Here is a 22,398-nt window from a genome sequence, read left to right on the forward strand (position 1 = left end):
GTTGCCTGTTTAATTCCCACAACTTGACTTGGAGCTGAGCTGTACCCTCCATAACTAAATTGAAGGACAATGATTTGGAGCTGATGGGCCCTGGAGAAACACACTGTTCCCCAATATTCCCCAATAAAATTAAAATAAATAAATAAATAAAAATGCCTCTTTGAAGCAAGGTCAAAAGCAGTCATAAAGCCTATTTACTTTTGATTACTTTAGTAGAAAAATTTATTCAGCTTTTATTCTGAAAGCCATTACTTTATTATTTTATACAAACTTAAAGCTGTAAATTAAATAACCTTGGTTGCATGGTAGCTAAGACCACAGCTCTAAAACAGACCTGGGTTTGAATCTCAGGTCACCCATTTCCTAGTTGTGTGACCTTGTCTAAACATGGGAATGATAGCTCACAAAGTAGTAGTAAGGATTGCACTGGAGCATGTAATAAAGTCTTGGCAGAATGTCTGGTGCATAGCAACATAAATTCCGGTTGCTACTGATGTTGCCACGGATGTTACCACTGTTGCTATTGGTGATGCCTTTGAGGGATTCTTCTGATACACTCAAATTCTTCCCACATTATAGAAAGCAATTTATGTTCTATGGAATAAGAATAGTCTAGCTGAGACCATCATCATCTCGTGCCTGGCCTCATGCCTTGTCTCCTTCCTTAAAATCAGATATTTCCCTTCTCAGAATTGCACCCAGCTGCCTCATACACAGCTGGATATGCAATTCTCCTGACTTAACTCCTCAGTGGTCCCCTTCAGGGGCTCAGGCCCTTAACAGGGTCCTCGTAGCCAAGTTTTGCCCAAGTCTCCAGCCTCTTCTTTTTACTGCCTGACCCATTAACACCTGTAGTCCTTCACACACAGTGTTGTCTCTCAGGCCCATGTCTTTGCTCCTGTCTCTCTGGTCTCCTACGGTAGAATGCCCTCTCATCCCCTGTCTACGAGGATAACTCCCCATATCCTTCAATAGTCAGTTCTTACATCCTCTCCCAGCCCCCTGAATTGATGTTTCGCTCACCACGATCCTCCAGCACCCAGCACAACTCTTGGCACAGAGTAGCCTCTCAAAAAATAAATGTATGGAAGGATGCCCCTCTGAGAGGGTACCCTACCACAGAGAGATGAGGAAATCGAGGCACAAGAAACTTGCCGTTTATAGGCCCGAAGTACGATATTGGCCAGATTGTAAAAAACAGTCTTTATATATATATATATATATATATATATATATATATATATATATATATATATATATATATATATATGAACATAGCAGAATTTTTAGTATCTTTTTGATAAATGTGAAGCTCAACAGATCATTCTAAGACACACTATTCACTAATTTGTTAGAATGATCCAGCTATTATGGAAAGACAAATCATTCCAAATCATTTCTATATCTGATTTCTAAAAAGTCTTTGGACCCATTATAATATATTTGGTTGTTGATTTGAAAGTTTACTCATTTTAGTGAAGAATTAATTGCAAGTTGTTACGTATGGATCATACAGTTAGTCACCATTATTGACTTACATAGTTAATTTGTTCAAGTCAAAACAAGATTTTTCGTACAGCCAATACGACAAGTTCAAGCTAGTAGCTAAGAAATGAAGATTGCCATTGTGAGTTGGTCTTCCTCATACTTTATGTTACATACATAACCTAGATTCTGGTCTTAGTACTTATCCGAAGGTTTTGTTGATACATGAGATTAAATGAAACTAATCTACTCTATTCCAGCTGTACTGGCTTTATAATATCAACATGGTACAAATGTGGGGTTTCATTCTCAATATGCTAAACAGTCATAATTCAGATAGTACTGAAGGAACAGATGTTGGGAGATAATGCTTCGGAGGACGGCGTGGCTATTGAGAAATAACCAAATGCCTTAAGTACATAAATGGGGCATTTGTCAGTCACTTGTACCCTTAGCTTTCAAGAAGTATGGTTACCTCATAACCACAGCTTCAACCTGTGTGAACCCACCAGACATTTGGCTTAATTCAGCTTTTGAGGAGTTTTTAAACATTTTGAACTAGGAGACTATTGCCTCCTTATCACTAACATTAGAATTTAGCCACAGAGGAAGCTCCATTTTAGAAATGCACGCAAAGCATGTACCTTTAAACATTGGGATGATAACTCCAACTTCACATTTTAGTCTGATTTAACAGAATACAATCAATTCATAGAATTTGTGTTCTACAATGTCTGGGTGAAAAAGTACATCTTAAGTCTATTGAGAGGGTCCAATCTTGAAGTAGCCTCAACTTGATGAAAGGTAGCAACTCGTTTTTCCATCATCATTAGAAAATATATCACTCTAGATGAGAACATCTCCAGATGACTAAATATTTCCACTTTTTAGGTGCGTAATTTAAAAAAATGACAATAGTAAACAATAGTTGAAGGAAGTATAGTATAATAGAAAGACCTTCAGTCTTGGTTCCAGTTAGGTGAGAATTAGGACCCTGGTCCTGCAACTCACAAGCTTTGTGGCTTTAGACAAGTCACTTAGCACCCATCAGCCTCAGTTTCATCATCTGTAAAATAAATATAATATTACTACACTATAAGATTGTTCTGAGGGGCAACCTCAGGCACATAAAAGGAACCAAATATTTAGCCAGTATTATTGTTTATTCTAATATTATTCATAGAGACTGATGGGTTTAGAGCAAAAGAAAAAGGCAATAGAAAGAGAGGTAGAGAGGTCTCAAATTCAAATTCTGTCAGGGACAAAACAAGGGCATGAGGAAAAGGAACAAAGGGTAGAGTACAGCGTCCTCTGTGGCTAAATTGTAATGTTAGCAATAAGGGGGCAATAGTTATCTAGTCCAAAATATTCAAAAACTCCTCAAAAGTGCAATCGAGCCAAATGTCTGGTGGGTTCACACAGGCTGAAGCTATGGTTATGAGGTAACCACACTTCTTGAAAGTGAAGGGTACAAGTCTCTGACAAATGCCCCATTTATATACTTAAGGCATTTGGTTATTTCTCAATAGCCACACTGTCCTCAGAGCCATTATCTCTGGTGGAATTGGGGAATGCATAAAAGCCTCTTTAAAGCTTTGATTCAAAATCTTTTAAACACCATGGGAAAGAAATTCTCACTTCAGTTCTTCAAGTTTGATCCCCGGCCACCAATCTATAATGCCTAATATTCCAACATAATTAATTTAAAAGTAAGAAAGTCAATGCTCAAAGAGACCATTACTTGTCCTAATCACCCAGCAGTTTACTGGCAGAGTTGCAATCAGAATCTTCTTCTCCAGTATGTTTACTTGAGTTTCTTTCTTTCAATCCCAAGTTTGTCTCTTTGTGGAATCCTGAAGAAATCTCATTTCCTTTTCTGGTTCTTGCATGTTGCTTTCCTTGGACAAAGTTAAATCTATTTCTCTCAATCATCCTGGCCAAAGAGAAAACAACTTTACCTACTTCCACATTGGGCCTCAAATAATAAAGCTCAGATAAAATGCTCTCCCAGCTCACATTCTTCTGATTTTTCAACCCTGGAGCTAGGTGGCTACAGTTTTCTTCCCTCTTTACGCCCCAATATCTAATATCACCAATTTTCTATTAGCTACTTTCTTAATCACCACTGCCTTATGTAATTAAATCTTGATTTATCTTTCTTATTGTTCTGAGAGCAGTATCTCCAGCTAACAGTCAGATAAATCTGATAGTTGTCTAATAGCTATTGATTTTTATTGCTTATCAGAGTTATAATAAGAAGTCAATCAGTTGTGCACTATTTATTATATATATGTAGTATAAATTGCAAGTAGACAGGTTTTATTCTGGCTGAATAACAGCTGCAAGACATTCATTATGTGCTTAATAATTGTCATAGGGACATTACATGCATTAATTCTTTTAACCCCTAAATTAGAATGTAGGTGCTAGTATATTGCTCCCACTTTACAGATGAAGAGGTTGAGGCATAGAGACATTAAGCAACTTGCCTGACGTCACAGAGCTGTAAGACTTGGAAGCCTGCTCCAGAATACACGCTCTTAGCTATCATACTCTACTGTCTCTTAAAATCTACTCATATTACTGAAACAAAAGTTGTACTAAGTTAAAAGAATTTCAAAGAAAATGAGAGTTCCCATTATACACTGGCCCAAACTCCCTCCCTATCTCCTTTCCTTCCTCAGATATGTCTTGAGCTCCTACAGTGTTGAAGCGACACACCAAGATTTTTGTACATTGCCAGTAACATGAGTGAAATCTGGGTCATGTTATGAAGTGTTGACTTAACAAAACAAACTTCTTGTTCAACCAGTCTGTTCAACCCTGTGCCTGATGACCCCAAGGACCCTGTCTGTGTTCGTTACATTTTTATCTAGCTTGTAAATGACAGAACACCACGGGTTTTGTGGAATCAGATTGTCCAGTATCTGAACTGCTAGGGAGGAGGTGAATCGCTGATCCGTTCAGATTAAAGCAGAAATCTGAACTTGGGGAGAAACTTGCTCAATAAAGATTCTTAATCATAAGAGCAGTGATTTATATCAAAATATGAATGAGGAGAGCAGCAATATATAACAGAACTTCTGACAACCCTGACAGTTAGCCCAGATTATTTATATGCATTACAGGCTTCTACTTGTTTGCAACCTTGGCAAATTTTCTTTTGTCTTTATGCTTTACAACAACATCATTTGCTTTCATTTACCCACACAACGGAGAGGCTGTAAGTCAAAACGTCTTTCAAAGAAGCCACAGTCTTTAACAAATGTAAACCATGTGAAAGAATAAAACAGCTAAACTCTAAAAAGAAAAATGGCACTTTCTAGCCACTGACTGATATCTAAGTGTAAAAGGATTTGGCTACAGGGATATATTTGCCTTACTTATGTTATAACATTTACTGGACTCATTTTGGTTTAGCATGCTTTTTCCAGCTATTGAAAAAGAGCAAAAGTGTTAATAGTCATAGTATTTATAATAGTAAAAACAGAGCTAACATTTTGTGTGACTTTTACAGTTTTAAGGCTGATATTCCACAGATCACATGGCAAATTAACCATATGCTGATTCTCTATATTAATCTTTACATATTTTTTCTTTACATTTAAAAATAATGTTGATAGTCATTTATTTTAATATGTTACACTGTGCTTTTGGCTACTGGTAACTAAAGTTTAAATTTAACTCATAATATATCAGCCTTAAGTGTTATTTGTTTTTGTTTTTGCTTTTTTAAGATTTTTTTATTTAGGGAGAGGAACAGGACTTTATTGGGGAACAGTGTGTACGTCCAGGACTTTTTTTTTTTCCAAGTCAAGTTGTTGTCCTTTCAATCTTAGTTGTGGAGGGTGCCGTTCAGCTTCAAGTTGTTGTCCTTTCAGTCTTAGTTGTGGAGGGCGCAGCTCAGCTCCAGGTCCAGTTGCTGTTGCTAGTTGCAGGGGGCGCAGCCCACCATCCCTTGCGGGACTCGAGGAATTGAACTGGCAACCTTGTGGTTGAGAGCCCACTGGCTCTGTGGAAATCAAACTGGCAGCCTTCGGAGTTAGGAGCATAGAGTTCTAACCACCTGAGCCACCGGGCCAGCCCAAGTGTTATTTGTTTTTAACTACATTATCATTTGGATTGTTTTTGTGTGTGAGTGATCAGAAGCAGAGTGAGCTTACAATACAACAACTTTGAAAAAATTGCCTAAGTGGCTCTCTCCATTGAAAGAAAGCTGTTTGGACACATCCATATGTACTCCTTTCAGCATGTTAAAAATACTAACATCAAAGGCATTTTTTTCCATAACAATTTTACACTAATTTAAAATAGAATCCTAGCAAACCTTATAAGAAAAATACCAACCAACAGTCTTTCTAAATTGAATTTCTCTATGAAGAGTATAATTTGAACTGTACATTGAAACTAAGAAAGAAAATGCCAGGCGTTGTGTGGAATGTTGGATTCAGTTTTAGTGACATTCAGTAAAGCAGAATGAATCTGAAATACGTTCACATAAAGAGCAAAAAGACAAAGAACATGATGTTTGCTTCCTACTGCGATTGGACTCTAATCTCGGTGGTCTGCAAAGACAACAAAAATGTACAAACATAAAGCATAGATAGAACAGTCTTTTTTTTTCTAGCCAGTTCAAGAGGAGAAGTGGATGAAATCTAACAGGAAATCCTTGTGCCTGCATCATGGTCAAACTGTGAAAATCACATGGAATAAAGCAACGTAACTGAAAAACTTGCCAAGAGTTGAGTTTGCTGGTGAGAAGCTACCACCTGGATATACTAGAGAAGTTAACCTTTCCTAATAGCTATTGACATGGGTCCAGATTTTCTGATTTGAAGCCCATAGTCTTAACTTGCTGTCCCTCATGGATGATAATAATTGAAAGTTCCTGATTTGTGTTGCCTGGATCTTCAAAAACTCCTCATCAGAGTCTTGAAAATGTCTTGTCACTTAAATCTGATTCATCACAGCTAGTGTGGTTGTGGCAAATGGCCCCATATACCACAGCACTTTCTTGAACTAGAAGAGAACACTAATTTCCTCCAATTTTGTGTTTGCTACATGGATAATTACAATTTAGGAACATGTGTGACTTATTCAATGGAGTTTTATAATATTCAAAGTGGGAAAGAATGGGATTACTGTTCAGATAAGAAACAGTTGGATGAAACATTTGGGACTCTAGAATTTATTTTCTATTCCTAGGAACAGAAGAATGGGAATTAGGAAGCATTGTGGACACCACCTCAGGGATGATGTAGATGCCTGATCGTTGCACTGCACACCTGAAGCTGAAGCTGAACAATAATGAATGTCAACTACAATTTTATATATGTATATAGTTACAAAAAGTGGAGTACAGCATTAGGAATAGAGGCAGTGGAAATGTAATGGCTGTGTGCCATGTCAGAGGGGTAGTTGATGAGGGGAGGGGAGTTGTCACTGTGTGAGGGATATAAACGATAAATGTCTATTACATTGTTTTGTACACCTGAAACTAATAAAAAAAAAAAAAGAAGAAGAAGAAGAAGCATTGTGAAGTAAATACTATGGTGGGCAAGGTGAGCTATTGAGCAGCAATAATGGTTGGGTTGTGTATGACCTAGAAGTCACATAATTTTAATAGTGAAAACAAATGATAATTAAGGCATGGTCTAAAACAGATCTAAATGTCAAAGTGAAGAAAGTAGATTCATGGTGATTATAAAGATTATAAAGCTATGATGAAGGGCAATAGGTGTGCAGCTGAGAGCACTGCTAAAAAGGCTGATTAATCGTTGTGGCTAAAAGAAGAAAAGTTACATAAGAATGAGACTGAAGAAACAGTATGGTGGGGAGGAAACTGGAGGCTGCCATGGCAAGAGTAACTATAATTAAAGACTGAGAATGTGGTGAAGTTGGAAATATAGGAGCCTGTTGCTTTACCAAATTGATGATACTGGAGATGAAGCAGTTTTGAATGATTAGGGGATAAAATGTTTCATGATTTTCTTTATTCAGACATTTTCTGAATACTTACTATGTTTCAAGCACAGTGAAAGATGAAGAGGATATAAACAGGAGTAAGACCTGGAGTGTTACTTGAACTTGGAAAATTCATGTTCATGTCATGGAGACAAATGTAAACATGTAATATGAAATAGAGAGGAACACAATAATATCAAAGCTATAAGGAACCTGCTGGAGGAGCCACTAAATCTGATTCCCTATTTCACTCTTTCAAGCCCATTTGTGGACTATATATGTGTATGTACACAGCATTTTTCTAAATCCACTATCAAATAATATAAAGAACATCAATATATTTATTAACAGAAAATCCTACATGAGCTGAAATTTCCAGAGCATAAAATTATAATAAAGCTTAATAAAGCTGAGAGGTAAAGATGTATAGAGAAGCAACAGACAAAGAGAACTGTAAAGATGGAAATAACGGAGTTGTGGTTTTTTTTGTGTGTTTTTTTTTGATAAGGGTGCTGTGTAGCCAGTCCTGTATAATACATCACTCAGAAAGAAGCACAAAAATATATAAACTGTCACTATCATCATGGTCCCACAGCAAATTACATCATTCTAAAGCAAGGAGTGACAAATTTTTCCTTTATAAAGACAGATATTTTAGATTTTGTAGATCAATACACAAAATTGAGAAAATTATGTAGGGAATTATGAAACAATAAAGAAAATTTATTGATAAAATTCAAACAATAATAATAATGATAGATTTCAATTTTTTGTAAGACAGGTCTAATAACAAGAATGAAAATCCTTGTTTTTTAAAATTATACTTTCCTTAATTGGGGTTCAAATATATTATTACCTCTCATCAAAATCAATTGTAAGTGTTCATCTGTTAATGCCAATCTGTAATGAGATTTTACATACTCATATTTGAAAATGTCTCTTCACACATGTATTGCCAAATACTGATATCAATCCACACAACTATGTTTTTAATTGAGCATATTAGTTGCTTGGAAGGTATTTATAGAATTCTATTGCATTCTTCTTTTGCTATTTTCCTTTTAGCTTGTTATTACATTGCAGATTAATCACTTCCACTTGAAAGTTATGTGGAAGCTTCTCAATTGCACAGTTAAATGGACTTTTAATTATAAAAATTTCCTTTGTATTAGGTTAGTGCAGAAGTAATTGCAGTTTAAAAGGTTAAAAACAATTGCAAAAACTGCAATTATTTGTGCACCAAGCTAATACTTACATAGAAGTCTAAGAAACATTACTGTTTGTATGCTTTGAGTTCCAAATATGTATCCACTACAAATTTGTGTGGAAATGGAGATCTCGCTTTTCACTTTACCTTTCAACAGCACAGGAAATGCATACAGTACCCAGGCATGTCTTATGCGTGGTAAGTAGAATTTTCAGATGGCACCCAACATCCCCACCCTCCGGTGTACATACTCTACATAATCTCTAGGACTGTGACTAGGGTGGATTTTACTCCCATTACTAGACCTGACCACAAGAGCCCTTGAATTCTGGTCTAGATATCAGAGATAGAAGAAGTCCAAGATTTTAAAGATGAGAAGGATACACCATTGCTAATTTGAAGATGGAGAGGGCCAGCCATGTGGCAAGAAATGTGGGAAGTCTCTAGATGCCCAGAGTGGTTCTTGACTGAAACCATCAAGGAGGGTTGATTTTCCATCCTATAACTGAAAGGAATTGAATTCTGCTAATAAGAAGAATGAGCTTGGAAGTGGGTTCTTCCCTAGAGCCTCCATAGGAGAACCCAGCCTGCCTGACACAAATTTCAGCATACAAAACTGTGAGTTAATAAATGGGTTTTGCTTTACACTGTCTAGTTTGTACTAATTTATTTAGTACTTATTGTAGCATTGCTGTAGTTACACAGCAATGGAAAAGTAACATGTTTGATTCAAACATGTAAGTTATTGTTGAAATGACTTTACTGGAGTAAAATCTTTCACTTACCGTGTTTCCCCGAAAATAAGACCTAGCCGGACAATCAGCTCTAATGCGTCTTTTGGAGCAAAAATTAGTATATTATATTATATAAGACCGGGTCTCATAGTAAAATAAGACCCGGTTTGTGTTGTATTGTATTGTATTGTATTGTATTGTATTGTATTGTATTGTATTGTATTGTATTGTATTTTGTATTGTATTGTATTGTATTGTATTGTATTGTATTGTATTGTATTGTATTGTATTTGTTATATTATATTATATACCCGGTCTTATAAGACCGGGTCTTATATTAATTTTTGCTTCAAAAGACCGGCTAGGTCTTATTTTGGGGGAAACACGGTATAAGTACTGTTTCGCTTGTAAGTTTAGGTTGAGTCCATTAAGAAACATTATCAAATCTGAAGCAAAGCTAATTTCCAAAATAATTTGATATTTGAAAATAGTGGTTCAAGGTTGTTCTTCCTGTTCAAAGAAATTTCAATTTCAGCTCTGAGTTAAAAAACAAAACTAAACAAAACAAAAACAAACAAAACAAAACTATAATAAAACTTGACCACTGTTAAGCCATTGAACTGCTGAATAGGGCAGCTCAGGATATTCACTTTCTATTTCTGACAAAAATTCATGGAACTAACAATGAGTGGTTAAAGCCACAAGAGTGAATGAAGTTCACCAGTGACACTGTTGGTTCAGTAATACACTATGGACTCAAATATTTTCCAAAAAGTACCCAGTGATGAATAATTTAAACAACTTTCATTTTCACAAACTTTGTAAATTTCTACAACTAATCCTTTCTCTCCTCTATACATATTTTCAACACCAATAGTTACAGCATCTTAGCTAATTCCACTTCAGGTTGTACTGAATTCATGTTTTCTCAACTTCTTTAAAAACTTCTTGCCTGTAGTTGTTGAATGCAGGCTATTCATAGGGGCTAATTCTTTAGTCACTTTACACTTGGCATTGACTCCTCAAATAAACAATACTGAGCAGTATCCGCAATATCTTTTGGCTGATCAAGGGCTAAGGAAACCACTCAAAATCATTTGCTTTATTTTTCAATTGACTATTAATGTTGCTCCCAACATCTTCAATTCTTTCAGCAACTATTCTTACAAAAAGGCTCATAGTCTCAAACAAGTTTATTTTCTCTAGATAAATTTCTTCAGCTACTACAATCAAACATGATTTAATTAACTCTACATTGGCAAATGGCTTTTCCTGCTTGACTAGCAAATGAGTAACTCAAAAACTTTGGTTGCATCTTCATTTTCATTTTTTACTTTTGTGAAGAAATTCTATTATGATAAGATATCCCATTTTAATTTTCTAATTTTTATGACTATTGTTTTCTTATGAGTTGGGAATTTGTTGATGAGTGCATAGTTCGGTGATATCGACAGGTGTTGTATTATTTTAGCACAACTACTGTGCCACTGCATATAAACACAATGCTTTGCCAATGCTCTGATATGAACATACACGTGGCACGTGAAAGACTATACAATTGTAACAGTATCACTGTGACTCATGGTGCACTGAGCAGCAATGCAAAGTAATGAGAGCATAAAACATTCTATCTGTGGTGGCTACTGAACTTGGTCATAGTAGTGCATAAACCACTACAGGTGATACATAAACAGATGAACATGGCTGTGTTCTAACAACATTTATGGGCATTGCAATAGGAATATAATTTTCACATGTCATGAAATATTATTATTCTTCTGATTTTTTTTCAGCCATTTTAAAGTATAAAAACCATTCTTACAGGCCCAACAAAAACAGGCAGCAGGCCAGATGTGGCTCACAGGCCATAGTTTGCCAGCCCCTGTTCTAAAGCGTAGAGGCTTCCTGCTCAAAGGCAAAACAGGGTGCATTACTGATCAGGGTATCCATGTGTCACTATAGAATTCAGATTACATATGAATCTAGAAGAGCATAAAATATTCATTTCAGAAACATCATTTTGCGTAAGCCTTGGTGTAAGAGGCATGATCAAAGAAGTCAAACATCGAAATATTCTTCGATGTACTCCTTAAGGCAGTGCTCCTTGACATGTAATCCATGGATTAAGCCCCTTGGTCAGGGGGTGTATAATAAATGCACATTAACGCTCCTCCTCTAATTTTATTTTAGTAGAAACTTAAACTTTTAATAAGCTATCCAGTTATTTTTTGTGTATACTATACTTCAAGAACAACTTCCTTAAGATAGAGCTATTTTGGTAGGTGTTGTAAGTGACCAAATCAATGTTTTATGTTCATGAGTGAAACCAGAGGAGTCCGTATGTATATCTAATTATCTATAGTAATGTTGCCAAAATGACTGTGGCATAAACCTTTTCAGTACATATCACTCTAACAAACTGATACTAGGACGAAGGAAAACTAGGAAATTGAGTTTTACATCTATGCTAAACATACACAGAGAGACATACACATAGACAAACACAATCTTCTGTCCCTCAGGAAACAATTTAATGCATCTCTAAAATTTTATAACTTTCTTATAATTATTCAGGTGATAATTTCATGTATTGATATCTATGATTATCAGGAATTTGTAAGATTGTATGTTAGAAAGGTATTAGGAGAGACGAGGGTAAAAATTTATTTTCATTTTTTAATATTTTTTTATTTTTCAATTACAGTTGACACACAATATTATATTAGGTTCAAGCATACAACATAGTGATTAGACATTTCTATAACTTACAAAATGATGACCCCAGTAAGTCTAGTATGAATCTGACATCATACATAATTATTACAATATTATTGACTATATTCCTTATGCTGTACCTTACAACCCAATGATTACTTTGTAACAACCAATTTGTATTTCTTAATCCCTTCTCATTTCTGACCCGCCTCCCCAACCTCTCCCATCTGGCAAGCATCAAAACGTTCTCTGTGTCTATGAGTTTCTTTCTGTTATGTTTGTTTGTTTATTATGTTCTTTAGATTTCACATATAAGTGAAGTCATATGGCATTTGTGTTTGTCTGACATACTCCACTCAGCACAATACCCTCTAAGTCCATCCACGTTGTTGCAGATGGCAAGATTTCATTCTTCTTTATGGCTGAGTAATAGTCCATTGTAAATTATGTACCATCTCTTCTTTATCTATTATCCATTGATGGACATCCAGGTTGCCTCCCATTCTTGGCTATTGTAAATAATGCAGCAATGAACATATGGATGCACATGTCCCTTTGAAGTAGTATTTTGGGTTTCTTCGGATAAATACCCAGAAGTGGGTCCTTCTTTGTCTGTTATAGCCTCTGTTTTAAAATCCATTTTGTCTGATATAAGTATTGCTGCCCCAGCTTTTTTCACTATTTACATTTTCATGAAATAAATTTTTCCATCCCTCTACTTTCAGTCTATGTGCGTCTTTCAACCTGAAGTGAGTCTCTTGTAGGCAGCATATGTGAGGGTCTTGTTTTATTAGCCATTCAGCCACCCTATATTTTGATCAGTGCATTTATCTTTAAAGCACTTGTTGAGAGATACTTAGTTATTGCCATTTTATTATTCACATTTTTAAAAATTTATTTATTTTATCTTAAAGAAATCCCTTTAAGATTCCTTGCAATACTGCTTTGGTGATGATAAACTCCTTATGCTTTTTCTTGTCTGGGAGGCTCTTTATCTGTCCTTCCATTCTAAGTAATAGCTTTGCAAGATCAAATAATCTTGGTTGTAGGTTCTGGTTTGTTTTTCATCACTTTGAGTATTTCCTGCCAATCCCTTTTGACCTGCAAAGTTTCTGTTGAGGAATCATCTGACAGTCTTATGGGAGCTCCCTTGTAGGTAACTTAACTTTGTCTTGCTGCTTTTAAGATTCTCTTTTTGTCTTTAACCTTTGGCATTTTAGTTATGATATGTCTTGTTTGGGACTCTGTATTTCCTGGGCTTGTAGGTCTATTTCTTTCACCAGGTTAGGGAAGTTTTCCATTATTATTTCTTCAAATAGGTTTTCAATCTCTTCTTTTTTCTCTCTTCCCCTTTTGGTACCACTATGATATGAATGTTGGTATCCTTGATGTCTCAGAAGCCCTTTAAACTATCTTCATTTTCTTGATTTTTTTTTCCTTTTTGCTGTTCTGATTGGGTGTTTTCTTCTACCTTATCTGCTAAATTGCTGATTCAATCCATTGTTTCATTTAATCTACTATTGATTCCCTCTAATGTTTTCTTCATTTCAATTATTGTATTCTTCGTTTCTGATTTTTTTTTTATTGTTTTCTATCGCCATTTTTGTTGCCTATCTCTTTGTTGAAGTTCTCCCTGAGATCACTGAGCATCCTTATAACCAGCATTCTGAACAATGCATCTGGTAGATTGCTTGTTTCCATTTTGTTTAGTTCTTTTTCTGGAGCTTTGTCCCGTTCTTTTATTCTGGACATGTTTGTCTCCTCATTTTGACTGCCTCCCTGTGTTTGTTTCTATGTAGAGGTACGGCTGCAATGCCTCCCAGTCTTAGTTGAGTAGTCTTATGTAGTAGGTGCCCTGTGGGGCACAGTAATGCAGTCTCCCTGGTCACCTGATCCAGTGCTTCAGGTGTGTCTCTTGTGTGGGTTGTGTGTTGTTCCCTTCTGTTGTAGTTGAGCCTTGGTTGCTGTTTGCACATCAATGTGAAGGACTGGCCCTTGGGTTGATTAGTTGTGAGGACTGGTTGTGACTACTGTGGAGGAGCTGTTTTGCACCTGCTGACACTACAGAACATGATTCAGGGCTCTGGTGACTGTCCAATCAGCCATTTGGGTGTGTTATCCTTGTTTGGGTTCTCGGGCTTGGTCCAAAGCTGGCCACTGTGAGTTCTGGCCCCAGGCCTCCCCAAAGGGGCTCCACGACAGGCCAAATTCAACCAGAGCCTGTGCCCTGCCCAGGGCCACCTGGCATGAGCCACAGCAATTTTCAGGTGGCTGCCCTCCATGATGGGCTTAGAGGTGCCTTTAAAGGGCAAGTCATGAATCAAGGCCAACTGCTGCTAGTGCCAGACTTGGAGCTGCTTAGCAAGCGTTACAGAACATGCTGAGGCCAGATGCTGCTTGTTTGGGATTTTGTGATGCTTTCAGAGAATTTAGGAAAGTCTCAAGCAAGCATGAGCTGAGACAGGCTATTTATGTGAAAAAAGCCACTGGAAACAGCTTGGGTGGGACTGAATGTTGGGTGGGTGGTATCTCAGGGAATCACCAGAGTGACAGGTGTTAGCCAGTCTCATGGAGACCCAGATATCGCAGCCATCCTGAGTCTGCACACCTGGAGGAGGGTGGGCTCAACAAAGAAACAACGGATTCTACTAGCACTTCTGTCTGTGAGAAAGCTGCCCCTCCAGCACTTGCTCTGAGGTCAGACAATTCAGTTCCTCCCCATATTTTCCTGGAGCCTTTCAAGCTGGAACTCAGAGTGAGTGAGTCCATCAGTGAGTAGTCCATGCATGGGTCCTTACAGAGGAACACCTTGACTCTAGCCTTCTTCCATCTTACCCAGACACAGTGTCTGCTGGTTTTCACAGCCAGAAGTTATGGGGACTTCTCTTCACTAGAACACTAGGCTGGGGACCCTGGTGTGGGGCTGGGACCCCTTGTTCCTTGGGGGGACATCCACTGCCAAGATATTCCTCCCTGTTTTTAACTGCCACATGTTGGTGTGGGACCAGCGAGTTTCAGGTATGTCCCTCCAACTTCTTTTCCATGTCCTTAATTGTAGGATTCATGTTCAGCTAGACTTCAATGCAATTCTCAATGATTGTTGTTCTGCAGTTTAATTATAATTTTCATGTGGTTGTGCAAGGAGGCAAGCACAGCGTTTACCTACTTTGCCATCTTGACTGGCAATCAAGAGGATAATAATTTTAAATATGATTTGAACTCTTGTTTTCCCCAGAAAACCTTTCCTTTGGCAAAATCTTCATTCTTTGAAACTTTGAAGCTTGTGCTAACTAGTGAGGCCAAGATTTAATATAAATGATTTTTCAGTTTAATCCTTAGACAATACAAGAGTTCTAGCATATTCTCATTTGTCTTAAAATTTTCAATGTTTCAAGATATGTTCACATAAACCCTACTTTCAAATATAAGAAAAAATAAACAATAGGTTTTTAAGATAGCACCAACCACATAATAACAAAGGATAACAATGATAACACTTTTTAAAAGAATGCATCTGGGTATACTTGCTTATGAGAGTTTACATTAAAAGTCAAATTTGGGTTATAAGGGAATTATAATTTAAATCCCGAAAATTCCATAGCAGCCATTTAAAGATAACATATACATTAACATACCTTATCATATGCACTTAAACACACTGGAAGAACTTATACTCATCATTTAAAAAGTAAGAGGTTTTATTTATTGCATAAATAATATTGCAGCAATAGCTGAAATTTTAAAACTAAAAAAAAAAAAAAAGTAAAATCCCACTACCTGAACAAATAAATATTCTCTTGCCCTCTAGTCAAAATACACTAATTATTTTTACAGTTGCCAATCACTGTGGAGATAAAACTTTATGTCCTTAGAAAAACTAGAATTTTTCATGTTGCCTAATTATCATTATTTAGGGTCATTTATAGCAATGACATGAAGAGGTGAATTCTAATTATATTCAACAGCCTCTGCATGTTATATAATGAGCCTAATTGCTGATATTTTAATTTTAAAACTGTACTCAAACAAGAACTAAAAGGAAACCAGCCCAGTGCTCACAATCATTAAGTGGAGATTGGGGTTCAGTAGGAGATAGCTTTCCCTGCAAGACCAGCATTCTTGTCATATCTCTTACTCAGCCGTTAGTATGGAACTCACTATGAAGCCAAGTTGTTCCATACCGTTTTCCTATTTTCTTGGACACACACTCGGTTGCAGTCTCAGCTTCCCTTACTATCAGGTTTGGCCACATGACAGAAGTTTTTCTTTATTATTTCTTTGAATATGTTTTCAATTCCTCCCTATTTCTCTCTTCTCCTTCTGGTGCCCCTATGATACAAATGTTGGTATGATTGATGTTGTCCTAAAGGCCTCTTAAACTATTCTCATTTTTTTGGATTATTTTTTTCATTTTGCTGTTCTGTTTGGGTGTCTTCTGCTACCTTATCTTCTAAATAGCTGATTCAATCCTCTGCTTCATCTAATCTACTGCTGATTCCCTCTAATGTAGTCTTCATTCAGTTATTGTAGTCTTCATTTCTGACTTGTTCTTTCTTATGTTTTCTATCTCCACTTTCATGTTTCCTTTCTCTTTGTTGAAATTCTCCAAAATCATTAAGCATCCTTATAACCAGTGTTTTGAACTCTGCATCTCATAGATGACTTGTCTCCATCTTTTTCTAGAGCTTTGTTCTATTCTTTTATTTAGGGCATGTTTCTTTGTCTCCCCATCTTGGCTGCCTCCCTGAGTTTGTTTCTATGTATTAGGTAGAGCTGCTTTGCCCCCTAATATTAGTAGAGTGGCCTTATGTAGTAGGTGTTCTATGGGACCTGGTAGCGCAGTCTCCCTGGTCATCTGAGCCAGGTGTTCCAGGTGTGTCCCTTGTGTGGGTTGTGTGTGCCCTCCTATTTTAGTTGAGCCTTGGTTGCTGTTCACCTTAAGCTGATTGGTTGTGAGGACTGGCCATAGCTACAGTGGAGGAGTTGTTGTGCAGGGGCTGACCCTACAGAGCAGGATTAACTTTAGCAGGGCTCTGGTGCTTGCCCAGTCTTCCCTTTGGGTGTGTCATCCTTGAAGTTGGCCAGGTGATGCTTCAGCTTGGTTTGAAGCTGGCCTCTGGGCATGCCTTCCACAGGGCGTTCTGGATGGCGGGGGCAGGGGGGTGAAGGGGCCACTGCAGGCCAAGTTCAGTAGCAGCCTGTGTCCTGCCTGGGGCCACTTGGCATGAGCCACAATGTAATAAGCAGATGGCCACCACTTGCGCTAAGCTTGGAGCTGCTTCAGAAGCCAAACCATGAATGGAAGCCTGCTATGGCTAGTGCTAGGCTTAGGGCTACTCAGCATGTGGTAACAGACACGCTGAAGGCCTGATGCTGCTTGTTTGGGTTTTTGGACCTTTGGGATATTTTAGGAAAGTCTGAAGCATGAGCCAAGACAGGCAATTTGTATAGAAATGCCACTGGAAGCGGCTTGGTTGGGCCCAAAAGTTGGGTGGGGTGGGGTCTCAGGGAATCACCAGGGCCAAGAGAAGGAATGGTGTTAGCCAGTTTGATGGAGACCCCAATATAGCAGTCACCTCTATCTTCACACTGGGAGGAAAGAAGGCTCAACAAAGAAACAATGGATTCTACCAGCACTTCTGTCTGGGAGATAGCTGTCCCTCCAGCCTTGGCTCTGAAGCCAGACAACTCAGTTCCTCCCTGTATGTCCCTGGCACCTTTCGAGCAGTTGCCCCAGAGCTGGAGCTCAGACTGAATGAGTTAGTCAGCAAGTAAGTCTATCCACAGGCCTTTTAAGAGGAGTACCTGTGACTACACCTTCCCTCTGTTTCACTCGGCCACAATCTTTCCTGGTTTCCACAGCTAGGAGTTGTGGAGAATTCTCTTCCCAGCACTGGAACCCTGGGGAGCTTGGTGTGGAGCTAGGACCACTTGCTCCTCTGGAGGTGATCTCCGCAGCTGAGATATCCTTCCTGATTGTCAATAGTCACATGTGAGTGTGGGACAAGCCCTTTCTGCGTCTTTGCTCCTCCTACCAGTCTGGAGGTGGCTTCTTCTGTATGTCTTTAATTGTAGGTCTTCAGTTCAGCTAGACTTCAGGAATTCTCACTTATGATTGTTCTGTAGTTTAGTTGTAATTTTCATGTGGTCCTGAGAGGAGGCAAGCACAGTGTTTACCTAGTCCTCCATCTTGACTGAAAATCCTAAGTGATTTATGTCTTAAAATAAGCACGGTGGCTCAGAGAAGTCAAGGGTTTGTGCTAAAGTGGAAGAGTCAGGGACTGCACAGGCAAATAAGTACTAGGCCCATGTTCTTACAATCCTATAACTTAAGTCTTTCCAAAGATACCAAAAGCTGCCAGTTGTATGTGCCACTCTCCTAAGTCTGTTAAACCTAGTAAAAATAGATTGTGCAGACAACAGAGGCAATAAGTGTTTTCCAAAAATGCCATACTTTAAGGAAAGGTAACCTGAGATGAGATGTTATATTTTTCCCAATGACAAACGTACACAGGTCAGTTTACTCAGTTTTCAGATTACAAAGCAGATTACATTGCTCTGTAATAACATAAATTAGATTATTTTTCAAGAAGGAAGGGAGGAGTCAAGATTATGTATGCTTTGGTGATTACAGAGAGACAAATGGGCAGCCATCGTTAATAAGTGTCTTCTCACAAACGATATCAGAAACCTGAGGGGAACATGAGAATACAGAAAAGAGGGGAAAAGACTACAGAGAATTCTACAGATATTCCAATTTTGTTCATAGGTCTTACATTTCCATAGTTTGATTTAAACTCAGTCTTGTTTCTTAAAATTTTCATATTTGGTCACAGGAAAGATGCTATTATGCTGCACAGACAGTCTAAACATATGTTGATTGTCAGTATCATTTCAATTATCTAAAGGATATAGTAGCACTTCGTAGTGGCCAAGCTAGATTATTCTTTTTGTATGTCTTTCAGACACTGACGTTTCCTCTGAGGTAATATAGTATTAGTTACAGATAGTAGTAGATCAGCAGATCCAGGTCTAATCAAAAGCAGTCTTTGGTCAGAAAGATTTCAGTTTAATAAACAAGTAAACTATAAATGTTAATTGGAATTAACCTGTAGAAAGCAAGACCTACTAACTTCTTTAGTAAGTAGACATATGTTATGTTTATGGTAAGGGATAAGTATAGATTCCCCTCCTGTTCCACTAAGTCATGACAGGTCATGGAAGGTGAAAAAGACTTAAGTAGGAAAAGGACAGTTGAGTATATGTTGAGCTGAAGGTGATCTATGAAAGATGGCATTAGCACAGTTTATTTCCATGATATCCTTCCAGAAAGTTAAGCATTTTTTCTTCCACTATGTCAATTTTTCCAAGGCTAGTACAGAAATATTTCATGAATCAGAATACAGAATACAGACCCAAATAGAATACTTTTGAGTTTTTCTGATGAGGCCTTATTTGTACATGATACAAGATTTTAAATCTCACTACCAATTAACTAGGGTGAAATGATTAATATAGGCAAACTTAACTAAGACCTCCTGTGCTTACTTTTGAAAATTTAAAATGTAATATATTTGCATTTATTTCTTACTTAGCAGACGTTGTGAGGCAAGATAGCCAGGAAAAAATACTTAATAAAATTCCAGAATTTACCCAAATAGCAATAACTTTAAAAGGGATACATAAAAAAAAATAGCTGTATGGTCTTATCTGAGTACAATTTTCTAGAATGACCTAATCTCCACCACAGACATGCAGATCAGCCTGCATTAAAGCCAACATTTCAGACATTTGGTAAGGTATTTATCTCTATTCTACTTAAGAAACATCTCAGTACTGTATACTAAAGCAGAGAAATAATTTATTTCTTCAGCATTTCCAAGGGAAATTTTCTGTGCCATAAATGTCTTTTTAACAGAAGGAAAAAAAAATAAACTGAATATAAATCCATGAAATGTATGCAAAAAGAGTTTTTGAAAAATAAATATTTATCAACATTGAAATACGTCTTCTACATTAAGCAAAAGAAAATGCAAAGTATTTAATGAGAACTTCCTAACCTTGCTGAGTTATTGAAAAGGCCGAGAAGATTTTTGAAAGGACATTATAAAATAAATCAATTTATGAATCTCTTCAAGCATCACTGTAGAGTTTTTCCACTCCACCTCATTCTCCCACCTGTTTGGAAAGATATGTCCTGGCAGCGTGTCTAGGACCTAATATCATTCCTAACCACATACAAATTGAATTCCAGCCTCATAGCATCAAATCTCTGTGGAATAAAATCTGGCCACATACAAAGAACACAAACTGTTCCTTAACAAGATGGCAGGTATTTGGCACATGATTTGGGTTTTGTTTAAACAAGCTGATTAGCAGTATCACGTTGGCAAGTTCATTGTTTATAATCATTCTATTTCATTTGCCTATAAAAAAGTAGAAGCACACATTTTGTTTTATAAGCCTGGTATGAATCAATAGGGATTTTTTCCCCCTAGAGTAAATACTGCGTAGCTAAAAACAAGATGGGAAAAGATAATTTAAGTGCAAGAGATTTTAAAGCCCACCAACACTGCTGCAAGAAAAAGGTTTCTGTTAACAATTACCCCATTAACCACACTCAAACTTTTGTGGGGGAAAAAAAAAAGACACACCACTAAATTTTACTGTATTTCCTGCTTAAAATCAGTGTAGATAAATGGACTCACATCTAGGATTATTACTTTTAAATATCTCCTTCAAATCTTTCTTGCCAAAGGAGTCTTTGCACTGTCTGAAGAGAACCAACACATTTAGGTGTTTTTGAAAAAGCAGTAAGTTAATTAAACTTGTTTGATGATTGGTGTTTGAGAACTGAATATTAGGATTCAGACATCTTTAATACAAATAATGTCACTTCTATTTTCACAGGGGCAGGGCTATGAGAAATCTCTTTTCTATATCCTCTTACTCATTAAACATCATCCTTTCTAATCCAACCCAGAGATTCTTAAACCATGTCCTCAACTACTTGATGCTCTTGATTTTTCCATTTGTGCTCTTACTTCTAATTCCTACTACTGTTTTTAGGATCATTGTCCATTATCCTTTTTATTCCAAGTGTTGGAAGCAAAATAGTACAATGCTGAGAGACAGGAACTTGGGTAGCAGGCAGTCCTGGGTTCAAGGACGTAGACTCCAAGCTTAGCTTCGTAAACCTCAAGCTTCTCCTTCTAGTACCCATCTTGCTTGGTTCTGAGGCTCCAGTGAGATAATGCACATTAAGTGCTTAGAACAGCAGGTGACACAAAATAAATGTCTTTCCATTAGCGAATACTTAACATTATCTTTAATTATGATATTATTAAATATTTTACTGTCCTTGCCCTCTTCTGACTTTGTATAAACTCAGCCTATAAATATATTGAATCTATTCCATTTTTATTTAAAATATTATAAAACTGTATTTTAAATGAATTTATTTAAAATAATTCGTCCTCTCTTTGGCTACTGTCATACTTATTTTCCTTCTCATCTACAACTTCTTGAAAGAATAGGCTAGACATCCTGTCACCACATTCTCATTTCATTTATTCTTGAACACATTAGTTTCTGTTTAGTATCCAAACCCTAGTATATTTCTTAGAAGGCAATCTTACCTAGTCACATTCTTCTAGCCAGAGCCCTTGCTAGAATTGCAGACTCACCTTCTGGCTGTATGTTGATGCCCTGATATATGACTGACACCTCAAACTCAGTAAGTCTAAATCAAAACACTATCTTAGCTTTCAGATTTGCTCTGCCTCTTCTATTGTGTATTCCAGTTTGTGGCACTACTACCATCCACCCAATAATATTAAAATAATAAGAAATATTATACTAACTGTAAACTATAACAGCAATAACTAAAGCTATTTAAATGTTTACTGTGTGTCAATCATTGTTCTAAGTATTTACAAATATTGACTCAGTGTTCACAAAAATCCTATGAAGTAATTATTATCTGAGGAAGCACAGGTTTAAGGAACTTACCCAAGGTCAAGCAGCTAGTAAGTAGTAAAACCAGGCATTCTGCCTTTGGAGCCAACATATTTAACCACTTCATTATACTGACTTCAACTTGGAAGCTAGAAAGATGAGAGTCACCTTAACTTCTCAATTTCCTTGACTTCTTTTACTGGGTTAGTACCAAATTCTGCTCATTTTAGCTGCTATATACCTAACAAATAGATTTCTTTAGATTCTCATGTTATCTCGCCTATATGATTGCTACATTCTTTGTTTCTAGTTCTTTCCGACACATCAACCCTAATG

At 37.0% G+C, this 22,398-nt stretch overlaps 1 protein-coding gene across 2 annotated transcripts in view; it reads right to left on the bottom strand.

Annotated features, from left to right (window-relative positions):
* CFAP299 (cilia and flagella associated protein 299) overlaps window positions 1–22,398 on the bottom strand; it is a 524,137-nt gene that overhangs the window by 191,186 nt on the left and 310,553 nt on the right. The gene's annotated exons all lie outside the window — the stretch shown is intronic.

This window comes from Rhinolophus sinicus, linkage group LG02 (assembly GCF_036562045.2).
Source record: "Rhinolophus sinicus isolate RSC01 linkage group LG02, ASM3656204v1, whole genome shotgun sequence".
NCBI classification, from domain to species: domain Eukaryota; kingdom Metazoa; phylum Chordata; class Mammalia; order Chiroptera; family Rhinolophidae; genus Rhinolophus; species Rhinolophus sinicus.